The following is a 21,547-nucleotide window of genomic DNA, read 5'->3' on the forward strand; positions in this document are numbered from 1 at the left end:
TTAGAAATACAGCAAAACAAGGAAGCAAAAGACCTCTACAACAAAAACAGATCCAATGCAATACCTATCAAAATTCTCACGTCATATTTCACAAGTTTGGGAAAAAGAACAGTTCAAGGATTCATATGAAACCACAAAAGACCATGAATAGCCCAAGTAATCCTGAAGAGTAAAAGTACAGCTGGAGGTACCGCTGTACCTGGCCTCGACTTACACACTCCAGTACGCTAATGATGAACACAGCCTGGGGTGGCATCGAAATCCACAGGAAGATGGATGGAATAGAGCAGAGGACGCAGAAATAAATGCCAAGATATTTAACCTAAGTCTTGACAGTGGAGGTAAAAACATACCATGGGGTTGGGGAGGGGGAGACTGAGACAGCCTGGGGGGGGGGAGGGGGAGACTGAGACAGCCTTGGGGGGGGAGACAGAGATAGCCTGTTCAACAAGCTGTGCTGGCAAAGCTGGATTTCTACCTGCAGAAGCTGAAATTAGATCCATGTCTCCACCGGATACAAAAATCAGTTCAAAATGGATCCAAGGCCTTCATTTACAACCTGAAACACCTCGATTTCTAGAAGGAAGCCTAGGGAATGCTCTTCGTGGGGGCAGGTGAGAACATTGTTAAATAGAATGCGGATAGCACAGGCACTAACCCCACCTATTAACAGATGGGACTCCGTGAAAATAAAAAGTTTCTGCGAAGAAAGGAAGACACCAGCAGAGCATACACACAGCCCAGAGAGTAGGAGAAAATCTCTGCCAATGACATGGCAGACAAGGAGCTGGTATCCTGAGTTACAAAGAATTGCATAAACTGAAACCCGAGGAAACAAAACTGCCAATTAACAAATGGGCAAAGAAACTGAATAGATGGCTTTCAAAAAGGGAAAAGAAAAAAGAAAGAGACACAAATGGCCAATAAGTATTTTTCAAAGTCTTCAGTATTCCCACCCATAAGGGAACTAGGAATTAAAACTACGCTGAGATACTATCTAATATGTTCTGATACCCGGTCAGAACGGCTGTCATCAACAAATCTGACTACAAACGTTGAAGAGGATGTGGAGAGAACGGAATCCTTATTCACCGTTGGTGGGAGCACAAATTAATACATCCATTGTGGAAATCAGTCTGAACATTTCTCAAGAAAAATAGAAATAGAACTACCACGTGACCGAGCTATTGCACTGCTGGGCACACACCCAGAGAACTTCCTTCCCTTGCTGCAGAGATGTTTGCACATCATTTTTATTGCTGTTTTATTCCCTCTTGCAAACAACTGGAACCAACCTATTTGCCTATCAACAGATGAACAGATAATGAAAATTTGGAGTGGGTGTGTGTGCGCATGCGTGTGTGTGTGTGTGTGTGTGTGTGTGTGTGTGTGTGTGTGAATGTGCGTGTGTGTGTGAAATCACAAAATCTGCAGAAAAATGGAAGAACTTGGAATGCTTAGAATGAATAACATCAAACAAGATCACATAACCTAAGAAAGAAAAAATTACCAACACACGTCCTCCTTCACATGTGGAACCTAGCCAACAATATATGTTTGTATATAAACAAATATACTTGTGGGCACAGTATAGCACACAGACAGGAGAACGGGGACCAATTAGATAACAGGAAAGACTGAATGTGGGCACAGGCACAACCCATGAAAGAGGATGAAAAGCTAACTGTTTTTATAGCTTCAATTCTCTCATGCACTTTTTCATTTTTGTAGCGGAGGATACGTGCACAAAATATATTTGATACTGAAAACTTAAAATCTAATGTGAAGCTCCAAAGTTCATTGAGATGTTCAGACTTTGGGTCTGTTTAATCTTAGGGTGGGGAAATTTTTTTTTTTTTTTGCAAATATATGTGTGTGCATGTGTGTACGTGTGTGTGTGTGTGTGTGTGTGTGTATGCATGTGTGTATTTGTATGTTGTGCGTGTACTGGGAAAATCCATAATTAATTCCTTAAGCCACAGTCTGGGAGGTCAAATTGCCGGGTCAAAGACTTTCCAAATTGCCCAGGTGTTTGCACAGCGGAGATGGTCAACCTCCAAGGCCACTGTGTAGAGAGGCATGGCATCTCTCCCATGGTGCTTTCTCCTCCACACCACAACCACACTAGTGGAAATGAGTATGGGGTGGGTACCAGGAGTCTGGATTAGCCTTTCTTGTGCTCACAACTAGCTCAGCTTCCATCTCAGATAAGATCCTTGATGCTAGATCCAGGGACCAGTGCCTGAGTAAGAATAGGCAAGGAGGCCGGGCGGTGGTGGCGCACGCCTTTAATCTCAGCACTCGGGAGGCAGAGCTAGGTGGATCTCTGTGAGTTCGAGGCCAGCCTGGACTACCAAGTGAGTCCCAGGAAAGGCGCAAAGCTACACAGTGAAACCCTGTCTCGAAAAACAAAAAAAAAAAAAAGAATAGGCAAGGAGAAGTCAGAAAGCCATGGAGGGCAGGGGAGGGGTGGACAAATCACAGAGAAGTGTCCAGGTGGAAATAGGGAGGAAAAAAAAAAGCCTTTGAGACCAAGAAAAGCAAGGGCCGTGCCCAGAGAAGACAGAGGTGAATGGAAACTAACAGAAAACTGAAGCCAACCTTGCCGTTTGCAGGGCTGGAAATATCAAGGCCTGGTAAAAATTCAGGGCAGCGCACAGCAGACAGTAAAGGCAACAGGTGGTACCAAAAAAGAGTTGCTGGAGGCCTTGGCCACTTTGCTGCTGTGTATAATTAATGTCAACAAAACACCAGAAGTCAGCCAGAGGCACTGTGGTGAAGGCGGGCCGCCAGTGCTGCATGCTCACAGCCAGCTGGACATCAGCGGCAGGCCTGCAGGAAGGGGCCTTCCCCAGAACAGGAAAGCCGTGGGCAGCCAGCTCACCAGCCTCCTCAGTGAGAAAGCCTCCCCCAGCCCACACCCCACACCCATATTCTCTCTGCAGTCAGCCTGCTTACCTTCTTTATTCTAGGCCACTTTTATTTCATGAAGGATAGTAATTCACTAGGTAATCCGTCCAAACAAATGGCTGGATTTCTGAGACCCTGATGTCCCAGGGAGTCATTCTCCTGGCCTTTCCTAGTGGACTATCCCTGTATACCCTGCACTCTGGCAGGCCCCCCAAGGGGATTGTGGGCTCCCTGGGGGCGGTTTTCCCAACTCCTTAAGTAAATAGCTTGCAGGTTTCCAACATTGATAGTAAGTCACTCACACTCCTGGGCCTGCCATGGGAAATGGAGGGGAGAACTTTGAGAACAACTGCAGAAAGAAATAGGCTGACCAGGTATTGTTTGAAAGACTGGGCATAGAGGAAAAGTAGCAGAACCTGAGATAAGCAAAGGACACATACAAACTTTAGGAAGGACCAGTAGGGGACCTGCTGATGGATGAAACTGTCGTGCAGAGACCCACGCCAAGGCTGAGGGAGGCAGATAAGAAACCATTAGACCCAGACAGCACATGTTTGGTGGCCACAGTAGCTGTGAACTCTGCTCTTTTACTGTGTACATCCTTCATCTCTTTCACAAAACCCCCTTTTTGATGGAATTTGGGTGAGTTAGACTACCCCACAAAAACAGTCTCTCCCAGGCCCTGAGTCTACAGCAATAACGGACTTGTGGAGCAACTGGGCTTGCTAAAGTACTAAAGTTGCTAAAGGTGAGTTTGCCAAGATTTTTCTACCCACACTGGGGAGGTCACTGGTCCACTTGCATAACCTCCTTACCACGCCCCGCCCCCATGGCTTGAAAGAAAGTGGCCCCCAAAGGGAGTGGCACTATTAGGAGGTGTGGCCTTGTCGGAGGAAGTGTGTCACTGCAGGGGGTGGGTTTTGAGGCCTCCTATGATCAAGCTACTCCCAGTGTCACAGTTCACTTTCTGTTGCCTGCAGATCAAGAGGTAGCCAATACCATGTCTGCCTGCACGCCGCCATGTCCTGCCATGATGATAATGGACTGAACCTCTGAAACTGTAAGCTGCCACCTCGATTCAATGTTTTTCCTTATAAGAGTTGCCGTGGTCATGGTGTCTCTTCACAGCAATAGAAACCCTGACTAAGATGTCCCCATATGCATTCTTGTACTTTCCACGCAGCTCTCATTCAGTCCATACTCCCAACTCTACCTGTTTCTCCCAGCAGCTCTTCCCTGGTCACCCTCAGATCCCAAGAGGGTCACTCGCTGGGTTTGACATCTGAATTGGTTTCCCATTTTTCTCCTGGGGTCTAAGCAGCCAAGGCCTTCTCCTGGGTCTGCTCTGTTTGAATCTTCCCACCTCACTGGACTGTCGCCCTATCTTGCTACTCTGGCGGCAACCCAGGCAATCTCTCCTTTCTTCCACAGATGACTGTAAGGAAGGGGCTGCCTCGGTGATATTTGTCTTCAGGGGTGCTCCCCCAGAGTACTGATGTCTGAGGTACTGACCACAGACCACAGCCAAGACTTCAAGAGCAGTGCCTGTTGCCCAAGCAGTCCACACACTGAGCAAGAACATACACTGAGGATTTCATGGCCCAGCCTTGCAAAGCAGAGCAAAGCTAACAAGTTCTGTGTCCAGTCAGGGTGCTATAGCCTGTCACAGGAATGAAGCAGAGGCCAGGTCCCTGGCATCCATGAGCAGCCACCACCAAGCACTTGAAGCCCAGGGTAAAGGAGTACGCTATTGACCCTGGAGCCATTATTCCACACCACTTGGGACGTGGGCGGTTTTTCTGATAATGGGGCATGAACATAAATGAGCTAAGTGCTTTTGTAGATCCTTACACATAAGACATCCCAAGACCTAAGCCCTGAAAATTTGCTGGGCACTGAAGTCAAGTGAGAAAACACTATACTGGAAATCCAATAAGAACATCTGCTAAATTCAAGCAGCTTATGGGATGGCCCCTACCCCCTCTACCCCCTTCCCCCCCCCCCTCTACCTCCCTCTACCCCTCCCAGGACCTGTGCTCCCCCTCAAAGGTTCATCTGTGAGGCCCCAGCCCAGCATTAATGGGATTCCTATCTCAGACCAAGGATTAGCTGCAGCTGTCCCCATGGGTTTCATTCATTTATCAGCTGCTGTCCTAGACATGCGGTGTTCTAACCGACTTTTTTATTCCTCACATAGTCCTGTGAGGTAAGGAGTGTCCTGCCCATGTGCTGATGAGGTGACAATTTTATAAAAGAGCCTAGGCAGGGAGCTGAAGACTTTCACTCACAAACCTGCCTCCCAAAGGCCTGTACTCACTCCGTGTCAAGAGCTGAAGTTAAAGCCGAGCTGAAAACAAAATCCAGGAGCGCTTTCTAATGCCCAGAGAAAAAGCATAGGCATTCATTTTCAGAGCTAAGCTCCTCCGACACCACCATACAGAAAAGAGCCCCACGGAGACTATACATGACCATGTGGTGAATGTGGTGTCTCCAGCTGTCACCGTCCTGATTTCAACACCCTTCCAGATACTGGAACCACTGAGCCTTTTTAATCAAAGCAGAACACATCCATGACCCTTCATGTCAAGGGGTCCCGCCAGGTCCCGTAGCAGCAACCCCCTCCCAGCCCTCCAAAGCCTCGGTGTCTGTGGCTCAAATGCAACAACTTTGATCTCTTAGCTACTTCTATGCTGCTGCAGTGTCTGCAAACCACACACTTACATGCCTCTTGTTTTCAGCATGAGGGGTTGTTAGTCATGGACTTCCTGTTATGCAAAATAAAGGTTTAGTTCACTTTGAGCCCACATGCTGCTCCTAATGAAGTTACACCAATTCTATTCCGTCCACCTCAGAGCTTCTCATTATTATTATTATGACCATGTGGTTATGCTCACAGGAGAGTCAGGTGAGGGGTCATGACTCACTCCTTTCACATACACCTCTTATCTGTCACTTCTGGAGTCTACACCTGTCTCCTGTTCGGATGCCTTTGTTTCAATTTAACTATCACTAACGAATTCAGTGTCCATCTTTCCCACAAAACTATACAACTCACGGTACAACCCAATGCTGTTTGTTTGTTTTTAATTTCTTGAAGCTCTCCCTTCTGGAAATTTCTCTGCTCCTACACCAACCCAAACTAGTTGGCTTCAGGGCTTAATAGAAGAGCCCACTTATTCTTTCTTGTTTACTCCCTCGTCAGAGGAACAGAAGCTGTCGCTTCTCAGAAAGCCTCTGTGGGAGGCAAGAAACTGGTTCTTCTCACATCTGAGAACACCATCATTCCACCCACGCGTTTGATTAATAATTTCTCTGGCAGAGTTTCTCATAAATCGTCTCCTCTTGAAATTTTTCTTAATTTTTAAATGTGTTTACTTATTTATTTAGTGTGCCTGTGCACACGGATGCCATGGTGCTTGTGTGTATGTCTGAGGACAACATAAAGGAGTTGGTCTGGGGGATCCTGGGGATTGAACTCAAGTAGTCAGGCTTGGTGGCGAGTGTCTTTATCTGCTGAACCACCTTAAGAACTCTGCTCCAGAATTTTAAAGGTCTGGATTCAGTGTCTTGTAACCAGTGTTACCATCCTGTTCTCACACAGAATCCATGCAGGCTCCAGAGTTTGACATTTCACCTATTTATTTGCATGCACAGGCTATTTGTTCGGTGTTCTTCCACTGAGTCACACCCCATCACTCTCTAGAAGCTTCCATTTGCATGCATCTTTTTCTTTTTTCATTTGTAGGCTTTGTTCCAAGTACTCAGGTGAAATGCTTCAATCCAGCAGCCTAAATCCTTCAGTTCTCTCTACTGGTTTCTGCTTTTCTTTTATTGAAAATAGTTTTTTTTTTGATAAAATATATTCTGATCATGGCTTCCCTCCCAATCTCCGTTCTCATGGGGATTCCACACCCTTTCCGTCTCTCCACAGAAAACAAACAGGCATCTAAAGAATAATTAAAATAAAATAAGACAAAATGAAAACAAAGAGAAGAAAAAAATCCTATGTATTTAGTTATTTGTTTATTTGATTGTTGAGACAGGTTCTCTTGTAGCCAGGCTGGCTTATGCTTGCTATGTAGCCGTAGATGACAGTGACTTTCTCATCTTCTCCACCTTCTGAGCACTGAGATTACGTCTCCTACCACTGTGCCTAGTTTTCTGTGGTGCCGAGGCCAGAGCCCAGGATCTCCTGCAGCTAGGTAAGCTCTCTACCAATTCAGCTGCCTCCTCAGCTCCAACACTTTTTTTTTGTTATTTCCATAACGCTTTCTCCTTCGGTATCCCTATTCTCTTGTTCTGTACATCTTCTACTCAGACATCGGACTTTGAAGAATAACCCGCTCATTTTCCATTCCACTGCCTTCTTTATTTGTTGCAACTTTCTAATCCAAACCCTGTAGCTATTTACTTCTGCTAGAATGCTTTTAATTCCAAGAGATCATTCTCCTCCTCTGAGCTCTCCTTGCTACACGTTTCTCGTCACCAAACCTTCTGACTTCTGAGTCTAGCATTACAGATTGGGGGGTTGGTTGGTTGGCTGGTTGGTTTCCTGTACTGTACCACTGAACCACACCCCAGCCCTGAAGTTTCTACTGCTCTCTATGTCGCCTCCATTTCTTTGAGCTGTTGTTGTGTGTGTTATTGTGTTGCCTCTTGGTTTCTATCTTTCATGTCTCAATTCCCCTCAGATAGCTAATGTTCCTTAGATATCCTATTACATTCAAAAGTGAAGCATGAAAAGGGTGTGGAGGCATGGACTCTGGGCTGGCAGGTCTTACCCCAGAGAGACGATATCACTCTGTATATTTCATTGTGGAACTCCTAACCTAAGCCTCTGTAGGCCTATGGGCCTCTCAGTTCGGACTATTTTCCTCTCATCACATGACTGCAAACAGAGCATCACCCTGTCTAGCCAGTGTGGGTGGTTGGCCAGTCTCACTGGGGACCTTGTAGGCACACACCCACTCCTTCTCTCTGGGGCAGAACAGCATGTCACACATCCTTCTCACATCTTGGCCTTCTATGCTAGATTTTGATTTTGAAAGATCTATTTCTTTTTCTTTTATGTATGTGAATGCTTTGCTCACATGTGTGCTGGAGGCCCACGGGCATAAAAAAAAAGAGGACCGGGTCCCCTGGAACTGGAGTTATGAACAGCTGTGAGACACCAGGTGGGTGGCTGGGAATTGAACCCAGGTCCTCTGAGAGAACAAATGATCTTAACCACCAAGCCATCTCCCCAGCCCCCTGTAACAGATGCTAGTCAGCTCGGAAGGCTTAGTATGTTCCTGGAAAGATCTTTAAAGGAAATATTAGTTACAAAAATTTGCATAACTTTATATAGGCCCTCACCTCAGTCCCACCAAATGAGCTAACAATGTAACTTGATTTCTGCATAGAAATTACATGCATGGCATTCAGTTTGTGTTTCCTATACCACCAGTCACATTCAAAACATTGTTTGCAGGGATTTTGTTATTCCATGGGGGCTGTTTGCTCACAACAAGGTGTAGAAAACTGGGGCCACTTAAAGAGGTGAGTGCTTAGGGAAGCAAGCTTGCCAGATGATGACAACGATGATGATGATGATGATGATGATGATGATGATGATGATGACGTGGACACCGGGGAGGTTTCATTCATAGCTCTATTCTAGCAAGCTGTGGTATTTTGAGAAAGTTTCTTTCCCTCTGTGGGCCCCAGACTTCTCATCTATAAATTGTGGGTTACTCGAGTTAATTCTGAAGTTGTGTTGGGAGGATTTAGTTAAATTCAACCCACTAGTGTCTTATTTTGGTTCTGGTTCCAAGGGAAATCGTTGTGAATAGAAAATTTAAAAAAAAAAAAAATAAGCCCTTCCTTGGCCTCACATGGAAAAAATTCACTAATGGAAAAAGAACATAAGTAAATCGGGTGGCCTCATATGCTACTGGAGGACTGCACAGCTGGTTAAAAGGGAGAGAGAGAGCCAGCTGTGAGAGTGGAGGGGTGGATCATTATTTCATATCAGGTTGTTGAATTGTGTCTCTGACAAGATGACATTCACGCACAAGCCTTAAGAAATGAGGTGGGACAAACCATGGGACTGTGTGAGGGAACAGTCTGGAGGGACCAGCAAACACAGAGGCCCTGAGGTAGCAATACACTTGTGTCTGAGGTGCAGACCTCATGGTGAAGCGAAAGGAAGAGGCAGAGAAGAGTAAAAGATGCAACCTGTGGAGAGAGACGTCTAAGAGCATGAGATGGGAGGGCTGGAGAGATGGATCAGCAGTTAAGAGCACTGGCTACTCTATCCAGAGGACCCGGGTTCAATTCCCAGCACCCACATAGTAGGTCACAACTGTCTGTAACTCCAGTCCCAGGAGATCTTACACCTTCACACCAATGCACATAAAATAAATTTTAAAAAAGAGAGAGAGACAGGAAACCTTGACAGTTTTTGAGGAAAGAAGTTACATGTTACTACAACTTTTGAAATGACCACTCTGTGCTTTTTGAAAACAATCCACAGAAGTAAGAGTACAAGCAGGCCGAGGCACAAAATTATCCTGAAGATTCAAAACAGAGATGAGCCTGTCCTGAGCCAGCAGGAACTTGGTGAACCAAATAACTAATCCGTCTCCTGACTTACTACAAAGGCACAACCAGCGTGGTTTGCGCTCATGAACGTGGCATGAAAGAAGCATCTAGAAGGACTCTGGAGTCCTAAGTTCTGACTCTCGTCTACTGGAGTAGGGCGGCTACTTCAGAAGGGCAGCAGCTCAAGTTTCAGGCTTGTTGCGTTTGGGGTCTCTGCCACACGCCCGAGGAACCTGTTCGGTGGATGGTTGAACATATGGGCCTGGGGTTCAGAGGAAAGGTCTGGCATGTAGGTCCAAAGAGAGGGTGGTCAGCATAACGGACTGCAGGAGATCAGTGGGGACTGAGGTAAGGAGAAGAGGCCACAGAGAGCAGGTGACGATAAGCCAACCACAGAGTGAGGGAAGATGGCTATGGAAGAGAGCAAGAGAGTGCTCCAGAAGCCAAGAGAAGACGCCTGTAAAGTGGGATGGGGCAGCCAGTTACATAAGCCCCTACAGAGAAGCCAAGACAAGGCTTGAGATGTGGCCATTGCATCTAGCAGATGAGCCTTGGAGAGCAACAGGGAAAAAAAAAACTGATCAGACCACACTTAAATGGGAGTGAGAGAAAATGAACCGCAAGGCAGAAACATAGAAAATTATTTGCAGGAGCAGAAAAATAGGGTAATTACTGGAAGTCAGGGGAAATGTGCAGGTATACAGAGATGGGTAGGATAGAGACAAAGCCACCATTTAGAGATAGGTTGAAGGACAGATGGACAATTAGGTAGATAAACTATAGAGATGGGTACAAGCAGAATGTCACGACAGAGAAATACTATTGGAGAGAGAAGGAAGAGTTGCCAGAGCCACACCTTTAATTAAGGTAGAATAAGATACATTCACAAATAAAGAGGGTGAGTAAGCAGGCGTGTGGTGGTTTGAATAAGAATGGCCCCCACAGGCCCATATATGTTAATGCCCTGTCACTAGGGAGTAGAACTCTTTGATGGGTTGAGAAGGATTAGGAGGTGTGGAGGAAGTGTGTCACTAGGGGTGGGCTTGGAGGTTCCAAATACCCAAGCCAGGCCCAGTGTCTTTTCTCTCTTGGCCTTCAGATCTGGATGTAGAACTCTCAGCTACTTCTCCAGCACCATGTCTGCCTGCACGCCGCCATGCTCCCTGCCATAATGACAGCACAGTACACCTCTGAAACTGTAAGCCAACCCCCAACTAACTGCTTTCCTTTGTAAGAGTTGCCTTGGTCATGGTGTCTCTTCACAGTAATGTAACAGTAACTTAAGACACAGCTAAAGTGTATTTTATTTATGGGTAAATATAATTACGCAAGTACATAAAATATTAACCTACAAAACATAATGCATTTATTGATAAAACGTAACCTGAGAAGTACATATTTCACATTGGTCTTTTGTATTTTTTTGTTTCACTAAGGTCTCTCTGTAGATCATAGCACAAGAGGAAACCACAGCCTTTGGAATTCAGAGAGCCGATGGGGTTCAAGTCACAACTTCACCCTGCATGACGTTAGGTAAACCACTTTCACCTTCAGTGTCCTCATCTGCACAGGAGGGACAACAATGGCGTGCTCCACAGGGCTGTTGGTTTAGAGACACTGTCAGGTCCAAAGAAAACTCAACTCCCCCATAATTCTGGCACCCGTTCCCCTCTCTCAAAGGAGCCGTTTCCTAATCACTATCCAAGGGGACAAATGACCAACTGTGGTGCCTATTAGCCTACCAAAGTGTATGCTGGCCTCCAGGCTCTCTCGTTATCACAACTACCTGCTACAGAGTCCATGCAGGCATCCTGGCTCTTCTCACCCTGCCCCCTACCCTAACCGTCTCCATCTCATGGGCTTCCCTCCCCCAGCTTCTCATTCCTATATAACCCTACAGTCTCTCTTGTGTCTTCTTTTCTAGGCACCCTCTCTCTTGGTCTCCTTTGCTCACACTCTCTTTCTCTTCCCCATCTCTCCTCTCTCCCCATCTCTCTCTCTCTCTCTCCTCTCATGGCCAAGTCCAGTCTGCTGGCCATGTTCAATCTACTACTCTCTCTCTCTCTCTCTCTCTCTCTCTCTCTCTCTCTCTCTCTCTCTCTCTCTCTGCTCTGGAGTCTTCCAGGTGCCTATGTCTACAATAACCCCTTCCCCTCAGCCATACCTTGGAGCAGTCATGTCCTCAGTTCATACCTGGCTCCAAACCCCCAGTTCTTTTTTACACTAAATGCTGCACACAAGGTCCGCAAACTTCCAACAACTGCAGAAGTCGCTCCGTGCACTTGACTCTTTCCCAACTTGACATAAACATGTCAGGGCTCCCGTATTGTGAGGCCCTTCCTGGACACACTACCTGGATCCTGCTCTTGGAGGCTCTGCAGTGGTAGATTCTGTCTAGCAACGAGTCTCACTCTTTTGGAGAAGCCCACTTATGACCTGAACCCTGAGCCTGGGAAGAACTCTGGAATGACAACTAACCCATTAATGCCCTCTTAGAGTTGGGCTTGGCAGGGTTCCTTGCCCATGTCCACCCACCTGTGGAAAAAGGACTGTAGACCTTGTCCTAAGCCAGTCTGAGTGGGCTCAAACGCCAGCAGATGCTCCGTGGGTTAACGGAGCCTCTCCATCAGCTCCTGCCTTCCTCGTGAGGAAGCCTCGGGCCAAACTCCAACAGTGCCCCTCCTGTCTGGTCCGGCTACTTCCTCCTCACTCCTACTTTAACTGCCTAGAAAACTGCTTGCTTCCTTACAGTCTGTGGGGTGGGGTGGGGTTCCTCTCTCTTCTCTGGCCTCGCCCTTCCTCTCCCTCCCTCAGCAACTGGTCCAGCTTTTGTGCCCCACTGCACCTGGCCATCTCTCCTCACAGACTGAAGCTCTCCAGGAGGAAACGCTTTCTCATCTGCCTTTGCATGTGCAGTGCCTAGCAGAATCTGGCCCATTAGGTGAGCAATAGCTGAAAAGAATCATTCAAAGGAGCTGCCATATTTAATTTTGTAATTAAAGCCACACTTTGTGTACAGAAATATAATTTACAAGTTAAATAATGTGGTACTAGATTATTTGATATTATTTGATATAGTTATAAACAAAGAAAAGAGGGGAACTGTCGGGTTACAAAGTCCCTCTCCCCAAAACCTTTCAAAATCCCTTCTTCAGGACTAGAGGATGCTGGCTCAGCATCGAAGGGCACTTGTTGCTCTTGCAGAGCACCAGGGTTTGACTCCCAGCACCCACATGGCAGTGTGCAACCATCCTTAGCTCCACTTCTAGGAAACAGGATGCCTTCTTCTAACTTCCTCAGGAACCAGGCATGCATGTGGTGCGCACACATACATGCAGGCAAAACATTCATACACATGAGATTAAACAAAGAAATCTAAACAAAAAGATAACTTTTTCCAAGTGGGTCAGTGTGACAAGTCTTCCATACTAGTCTTGTCTGACTCTATTGCACTCGTGGTCAATGGAATTAAAAAGAAAAGTCAGCTTTCACAACCACTGCCTCAAAGGAAGAGCACATGTCCTGCCATGATGATAATGAACTAAACCTCTGGAACTGTGAGCTAGCCCCAGTTAAATGTTTCACTTTGTAAGAATTGCTGTGGTCATGATGTCTCTTCACAGCAATAAAAACCCTAAGACACCAACCACTCTTACACCTATTTACATACATGCATGCATATATTATAGGCTAGAATCCAAATATGAGGGTGAACGTGTGATTTGTTTCCAAGTTTAAGTCACCTTACTTAATATTACACTTCCCAGGTCCTTCCATTTCCCTACAATTTTCATTTTTTGTTTACAGCTGTGTAATATTCCACTTTGTGTAAGTACCACATTTTCATGATCTGTTGATGAACATCTAGGTTGGTTCTGTTTTCTTGGAATTGTGAAAAGAGCAGCAATGAACGTGGATGGATGTTCAAGTATCCCTGTGGTAGGGTATGGAGTTTCCAGGTCTATGCCGAAGAGCAGAATGGCAAGGTCATGTGGAAATTCTACTTTTCATTTTTCGAAAAACCTCCATACTAATTGGCACCATACTGACTTGGCTGTATAATTTGCACTCCAACTAGCAATGAATCAGGGTTTCTCTTTTCTGATATTGTCTCTAACACTGGTTATCAGATTTACTGATGACAGCCTTTCTGATTAGGATGAGGTAGTATCTCAAAACATTTCCCTGATGTTGAACAGGTTTTAAAATATTTCCTGACCTTTGTGTCTCCTCTTTTGAGGACTGCCTGCTTGTCTCACTAGTCTATTGTTCACTGACAGTTGTCTTCTTGGTTTCTTTCTTCCTTTCTCCCCCCAGCACTTTGTAAATTCTGGGTACTGGGCGGTGGTCTTTAAAACAACCATTTATTGATCAGTCACGTGTTCAGCTCTAGTTTAAGCATGCATGTCAATGCTATGATGTAGGAATAACTAATACAAATCATGACTTCGAAATGAGGAACGGAGAGGCTAAGTCTTCAAGTTCACAGAGTGAACTTGGCAGATTGAAACAAACCGTTTAAATCTCGGATGTAAACCCAAGTCCATCTAGCTGGAAAGCCCGTGACTCCTCCCCCACCCCCAAATGCTAAGGGCTTCCTGAGGAAATGAGACTACAAAGATAACTGGATGGAGCAAGCCACTCCGCCTCACCTTGTGAGTCACCAGAGACTGTCTGTGGAGATGTAGGTAGAACTCTTCAGATGCAGGAGTGCGCCCTGGGCAAGGCTTCAGGGCTCCTCTTGGCCTGTTCTCCTCGCTCCTCTAAATTGGCAGCCCAGAATAAGTGTTCATGGTGAAGATGAAAAGAGAAGCCGCCACATGCCCTCCAGCAGGAAGCATCTCTGGGAAATATATTCCTCTCACTGTCATTAACCTCCTCCAGGTCAGGCTCTGGGCCAGCATCCTCGGGCCCCACAGCACTCAACCTGACAAAGGTTGTCCACAGATGAATGACTCAGCCTCATTGCTGTTGTCAGAGCGCCCACCAGCTGGCTGCCTCCCTCTCTCACCTGGAACAAACTCCTATGTCCTTGGTTCCGAAAAGGCTCAGACACACATAGCTCCAAGCCTGGCTCCCCACCAGAGTTCATATCCATAGCCATACCAGACATGTCCCCTCTTCCATTCCTGCTTGACTCTCCCTCCCAAGGCCATAATTTGACAGGTAGAAAAAAATATTCTTTCATGGGCTGAGCACAGATGCAAGGTGTTGCTTGTCAGGACTGTTATAGCTTCCTCTACCAGCTCTCTTGGTCTTCTCTGTAAAGCTGCTGCTCACACGGCATGGCCAAGTGTGGCCTAGGAGCATCAGGAGCTGAGCCCATTCCATGAGATGCCCCAGTGCTCAGTCCTGTGCTGGGCTTGGGGCTGTGCACAATACCTACTGTCCAAGAAACCACAGTCCAACAGATAACTTCATGATTCAAGAAATGAAGGAACTTCTCTTTTCTCTGTGGGCTTCAGGGGCTTTGTCTGAACTAAGGCTAAGGCTGTCTGCCATTGAGTATGATGGAATACAGCCTAGCTCTCAGGAGCTGAGAGATCAGTGGATCCGAAAAGGTAGAACCCCTTCAACAATATAGAGTACGCTGGATATTTAATCTGCATGATCACGACTACACATGGGCACACATTCTCCTACTCTAAGGATTTTGTACCTCCAGACCATGACAGGCCCATCCCCAGACCTAGAATGATCCTGTTCTTTCTAGAGTAGAAGTAAGGAGTGTGCTCCAGGCCACGTTACATCAGTGCTGAGGTCTAGATGCCCTTCCCCCTGGATTTAGTTGGTCCAGGCCCAGCCCTGTCCTCATGGGTACCATGAAGATGACCACCGTAGTCCCAAACAACCCCATCCTGCCTGTCTCTTTTCTGACCACCAGCCCCTCCCAGAAACGGCAGGGAACTGCTGCTCGCCTGGCAGTCGTGGTCACATTCCTCACAGCATGGCTCGTCTGGACACTCTCCTCCACCCTCGCCAAGCTGTTGACAGCCATCCAGACCAACTCCCTAGCCCAAGCATTTTCTAACAACTGGAAAGGCTGGAGGAACACCCTCTCACCAGGCAAGGGCAGCACCCGTGCCTGACTCGCCTTCTCTGCTGCCTCCCAGGACAGCCCGGGGCTTCTTATCTGAGTCAGGCTGGCACAGTGCCATGCCTCTTGACCAAGTTGCTTGTTTCAATGCTTCAGGGACCCTGTCCCTGGCTGTGAGCATTCTCTCAGACAACTGTGGATGCTTTAGCCATCGTATAGTTTTTAGGAAGGCAAAGCCCACGTGCACAATAATAAACCCTCAATGTGGCTCTTCTGTCCTTGTTTTTCCTGTGACATCTGTAACCTAATCTGAACATAAAACTTCCTGAGACTAGGCAGTGGCACAGTTATCACCCCTTTTATGAACAAAGAAATTAGGATGTCATCAAAGGGCCTGGGGTCATACAGTGGCTGGATGCCAGAGTCCAGATCATAGATTGTTATCAGGTCTAAAATTTGAGCTAGAAAATGTATAATTTGTGGTTCTTTGAATAAGAATGGTCCCTATAGGCTCACATATTTTTAAACACTTATTCACCAGGGAGTAGCACTGTTTTAGAAGGATTAGGAGGTGTGGCCTTGCTGAAGATGTGTCACTGGGGGTGGGCTTTGAGGTTTCAAATGTCCACGCCAGGTCTACTGTCTCTCTCTATATCTGCTGCCTGCAGATCTGGATATATAAAGGTCTTAGCTAACTGCTTCAGTGCCCTGCCTGTCAGCTTCCCATCATGATGATCATGGATTCACCCTCTGAAACTGTAAGCCAGCCCCCAATGAAATGCTTTCTTTATAAGAGTTGCCTTGGTCATGGTGTCTCTTCACAGCAATGTAACAGTAACTAAGGCACAGCTGAAGTAGATTTTATTTATAGGTAAATATAATTATTTATACAGTTGATACAGACATGTACGTGTATCCTGGCATGCTGAGGGTTCTTTCATTTGTCTCCTCCAGCCATAACACGTTACTCACAATGACCCAGATAGGCCACCTACTTCTACTCCTCCACAGTGTCCCTGGGCCAGGGGTCACTTTTTCCAAAGCTTAAGCTCAGAACTCATCTTCAGCACCCAGGCAAACTATCTACTCTGTGAGGCCCTCTCTGGCAGCCTCTGGGTTTGATGATCTACAGCGCGCTTTGTTTTGCCTGGAGGTAAGAGTTTACATAACCGACTCCCAAATACCCACGAGTAGACATTGTCCTGGTCATTGGTTTGCACCCCACTCTCCATTCTCTGAGCACTAATGTCCAGTGACAGCATTTTAGATGAGCCTACGTAGGTTTTTCTGTTTTGTTTTAGAGACACAGTCTGGCTCAGAATTCACTCTGTGCCTCTCGTACACTCAGTACTAGAAAGCTTTCTCCAGTCCCAGCTCCCAGGAGATCACACAGCACCCAGCTGGAGACCTGCTAGACACCTTTGTGGCCAGGTGTGGCAGTGTGACCAAGTTTTGGACAACAAGAACATGAACAAGAGTGACATGTGTGCCTCCAAGAATTCTCTGACAATTGAACATAAGGGTTGGAGGGGAAGGTACTCAGAGTACACTATAGGCTTGCATCAAAGTGGCTTTATGTAGTCCTGCATGATAACATTTTTGAATAAAATGTAAAAACATTTTTCTTTTTTTTTTAAGATTTCTTTCTTTTTTAATTTATTTTATTATGTGTACAGTGTTCTGCCTGCATGTATGCCTGCAGGCCAGAAGAGGGCGCCAGATCTCATTACAGATGGTTGTGAGCCACCATGTGGTTGCTGGGAATTGAACTCAGGACCTCTGGAAGAACAGTCAGTGCTCTTAAGCGCTGAGCCATCTCTCCAGCCCCGTAAAAATGTTCTTCTAAAAATCCTCCTACTGCCATTCTAAAGGCTCACTTTTGTACAACCTTCAAACTGCAGTTGTATCTCTGTCTTGTCCTCAGCACACGCTATGGTTTTTCCTTGGGCTTCGCATCTCTGCCACCAACTTGGTTTTTAACGGATCCCGTTGGGTTCCCTTACCGAGGTGTGTGTGGTGCTGGGGGTTGTGCCTCACTTCCGCTGGAAAGTGCTTTGCTGCTGAGCTGCTGCTGCCCTTCCGGCTCCACCATTTGTGTTTTCCTCAATTATTTCTCTCGTAATTCTGTAACTTTACTTCAGTCCACAATTCCATCATTCTGTCTTTGAGGTCTCAATTTATTAATTTTCAATAAACTTTACTTGGAACAACTACCCTACAGTTCCGCTCCCTAACCCAAAACCAACTGCAAACCAGAAACGATCCTGAGAGATGAAGACAGCAGCAGAAGAACCCGCTCATCTTTGCGTAAGATAGAGCAGGTCTGTTTTCAAGTGAGCTTTGTTCCTATCCAAGTCTCTCCCACTTATCCAGTCCCGCTGAAGACCCTTGCCCCGCCCCTGGCCATGCCCCCCGGCCCCGCCCCTCCGGCCCCGCCCCTCCGGCCCCTCCACGGTTTCCATCCCAATCCCAGACATTTTACAGGTAATGCTTGGACTCCCATATGAATCTGGAACATTTTGAGAAAAATAACGCTCTTCTTCATCTTCATCACATGAAGGTTTCTTTGGAGATTTCTGATCTACTGGTTGGCTGAAGAAATGGGAGAGTGAAACCGAGAGCCAGGCCACAGGAGAGGGTCTACATCAGGTGACGGTCTCAGTGTAACCGAGGTGGGGAACACCAGCAGACAGGTGGAAGGCTCTGAAGGCTTGGCAAGGGATGCTCCCCTTGGAAGACGAAAGAAAAGGAGCGGTATCCCAGCAAGCCAGAGCGCAGCCTGCCCCTGCAGGCCCTGGAAAGGAAGCCTGGCTGGAGAGCAAGATACCCACGCTCAAGTCCAAGCACCTCAGTTCCCTGGATGACCCGCCTTTGAACAAGGCGCCAGGCCACTTTCGGCTTTTGTCTCCTCGCCCACGAAACCGGGAATGACAGTGTGTGGCACACAGGAAAGCATGTCCTACACATTCAGTTAGAGGTTCCCCACAAACAACAAAACTAAGCATTTCTCAGACCCCCCGGGCCTGGAGAACACTGGCGGTGAAGAGAACTTCAACAGACTGTAGAGGAGGGGCCACCTCCACTCTCGAATGCACCCCAACAGCAGCAGGACCGTGTGTGGGCAAGTGTCTGGCTCCCCTGGAGCTTGATTTTCTCATCTGCGAAATGGAGCTACTAATGCCAAGATACCAGTCTTGCTGTCAGAGTTGGGTTAAAAAAACACACACACAGTGCCTAATGAGAACCAAGAGCACAGCAAAACCTGTGCCGTGTCCCCTCGTCAAACTAAACTGCGGCTTAAACAAAATGACATGGCAGGGGCCCTCTGTTCCAGCCCGGAAGACCATCAAGAGGTTACAAAGGGTTGGTTGACACAAATTTTAAAGCTGTATGAGAGGCTAGGTCATACAGTTTAACTGATATGAGTACTTGCCTTACATGCATGAAGGCCCAGATTTGAATGCCAGCCCTGTAATTTAAACAAGAAAACCTAGTAACATCAGAGCATTGTGCTTCAGAAAACTCTACTACCCAGAAGACAGGAGCAGATTTAGAAAGGCTATGAAGAAGAGACAGGAGCAGATTTAGAAAGGCTATGAAGAAGAAAAGTCCACAATCATCCTCCTAGGACACATAGTTCTCTCCCAGTTGCCAGGTTTCCCGGTCATCTCAAGTGTATGTGATATATTTATTCATGTGAACATAATTTATGAATATGAGGTCAGGCCAAGCTGAAGTCAAGGACAGAACAGGGGAGGACTGCCAAGATCCAGGGGAAACTACAGTGGGGCCTCTTTGAAGGCCTCCGTTTCATTCCACATTTGCAGAGTAGGTGAAAACTGGCATTCCTGTCCCCGACTTGTTCCATATCCTCAGTCCTGTTATGCATCTTTTGCTTCTTCCTACACAGTCAAAAGACTTCCTGGTCTTCCGCGTCTATCGGTTCTGGAACATCTCCCTGATAAGGAGTTCTCTGCCTCGTTTCCTTCACCAATCACCACCCTCCCAGTCAGACATTCCTCAGAGCAGTTCTCTTTCCCACAGCAGTCACTCAGTGAGACTCTCCACGAGAGGCCTCTTTTTTTTAAACTCCGAGAGGATAAAAAGCTCCAGTTCGCACATCTATTCCATCACCAGTGTGTCATAAGCTCCCCCCTTCCGGTAGCCCACCTCTGTGGGTGGGACTCTCTCGGAGGCAGAGCCTTCTCAAAGATCTGAAAGCAAGATGGAGTAGAAAACCCCCTCCTCCAGAGCCTGGAGAACAAACATCACCTTTTCTCAGTTTCCCCCTCACCCTCTTCCTCTCCCTAAGAGCCCCAGGCCTGACCCTGAGAACATAAACAGACTTGGAAGGCTCCATGGGGTGGGGGAGAAGCTCGCAGCTCCGTTTTTTTGCAGCTGAGGGCACCCAACCAGGTCAGGCTAGTTCCAAAAATAGCTTTTCATCCAAATACAGTCTCTCGGTAGCAGTCTAGGTAGGCTTTGGTGCAGTTTTCCAGGACTGGTCCTCAGTGTCCCTGGACCATGCACTTGCCACCCTCCCCAGAGCTTAATGAACTGGCTTTCCTGTAACTCACTGACATTCACAACCAACTCAAAGTGTACACATTGGAAATATGGTTTATGAAAACAGATAAATGTATCAACCAGCAGAAGACAGGTTAAGTGAATATACTCAAAATATAGACGGCGATGCAGAGATGAAAAAAAAAATAGTAAGTGCACACTGATATGGAAAGACTTCTCTTTCATACAACAAATCGAAAGACTCATTTGTAAAGTGGCAATCATGATGTAATCCACAAACTGAGTTTGTAAAGGACATCTGAGCCAGGCAGGCACGGCGGCCCACAACTTCAATCCCAGCACTGGGGAGGCAGGGGCAGGTGGATCTCTGTGAGTTCAAGGCCAGCTCGAGTACTAGGCCAGTCAGGGCCACACAGTGAGATCCTGTTTCAAGAAACAAACAAATAAACAAAAAAATGCATTTGTACAGGACCATGAACACTTAGCAGAAAGTCCCGAAAGGGCCTTCCTCCAACTGTAAAGAGGAATCACTTTAGAGAAGTGGACGGGCTGAGGCCAGGGCTCACTTGCCTAGGATGCGTGCAGCTGGGCTCGATCTCCAGGGCTGCAGGCAGGCTTACAAATGGAGAATGGGAGGGATGGCATATGGCGAGTAGGTTAATTACTTATTATCTGAATATTCTAAGATAATTCCCTTTTCTGTTTTTGTAAGAAAGCCTCTCCAACTTGCATACGTCTTAGATTTGATTTCAGAGCCAGAAACAGGGGACAGGAAAGAAAACAAGCAGTTGAGGCCCTGCCATGCTCCCAAGCTACACAGCTAGTTAGTGACTGACTGCCAGAGACCACAGGTCACAGGCTAAGCTGAGGAATAATGAGAAGTCCAGGAGACTGAGGCTCTGTTGATTACCGTATCAGACCCTCTCTTTTCCTTCTAGGGTCCAGCACCAGAAGAAACTAAAACTCACCCACGTCAGAGATAGACAGGCACGGACACTCACCCCTTCTCCTAATAGAAAGGGGCTTTCACAAGGACACATGACTCAAGGAATGAAGGGCAGACCCAGGACTTTTTCTTGCCCCCATCCATAAAGAGGGGAGGGGGTAACAACACAGACAGAAGAGTGATAAGCAGAGTCACGGGTGGTAACATCAGAGAAACCACACCTTAGACACACCTCGGGGGACCACAACAGTGACGGTGGGCCGTCCCCAACCCATATGAGAACCCTGCCTCTCAGGAAGGAAGGCTGGGCATGACTTAGGCCTAACTAATACTGCCCATCTGTATTACCTTGATCAGTAGTTACCAAATCTTTGTAAATGTGCTGGTAAAAAAAAAAAAAAAAAAAGATCCAAGACACTAGTAAGAGGTGGACTCTGACTCAAATCAGGTCTCCTGACTCTAAAGTCTGTGTCCCGTATACTCTACCTTTGTCTTTTCGGGACATGCATGACCTCCATATTTGAGCAGCAAAGCTTAAAATGGTC

General features: G+C 46.7%; 1 protein-coding gene across 2 annotated transcripts in view; it reads right to left on the reverse strand.

The window, feature by feature from the left end:
- St6gal1 (ST6 beta-galactoside alpha-2,6-sialyltransferase 1) overlaps positions 1 to 21,547 on the reverse strand; it is a 133,205-nt gene that overhangs the window by 105,902 nt on the left and 5,756 nt on the right. The gene's annotated exons all lie outside the window — the stretch shown is intronic.

The sequence above is a fragment of the Peromyscus eremicus genome, chromosome 12, assembly GCF_949786415.1.
Source record: "Peromyscus eremicus chromosome 12, PerEre_H2_v1, whole genome shotgun sequence".
NCBI lineage: Eukaryota > Metazoa > Chordata > Mammalia > Rodentia > Cricetidae > Peromyscus > Peromyscus eremicus.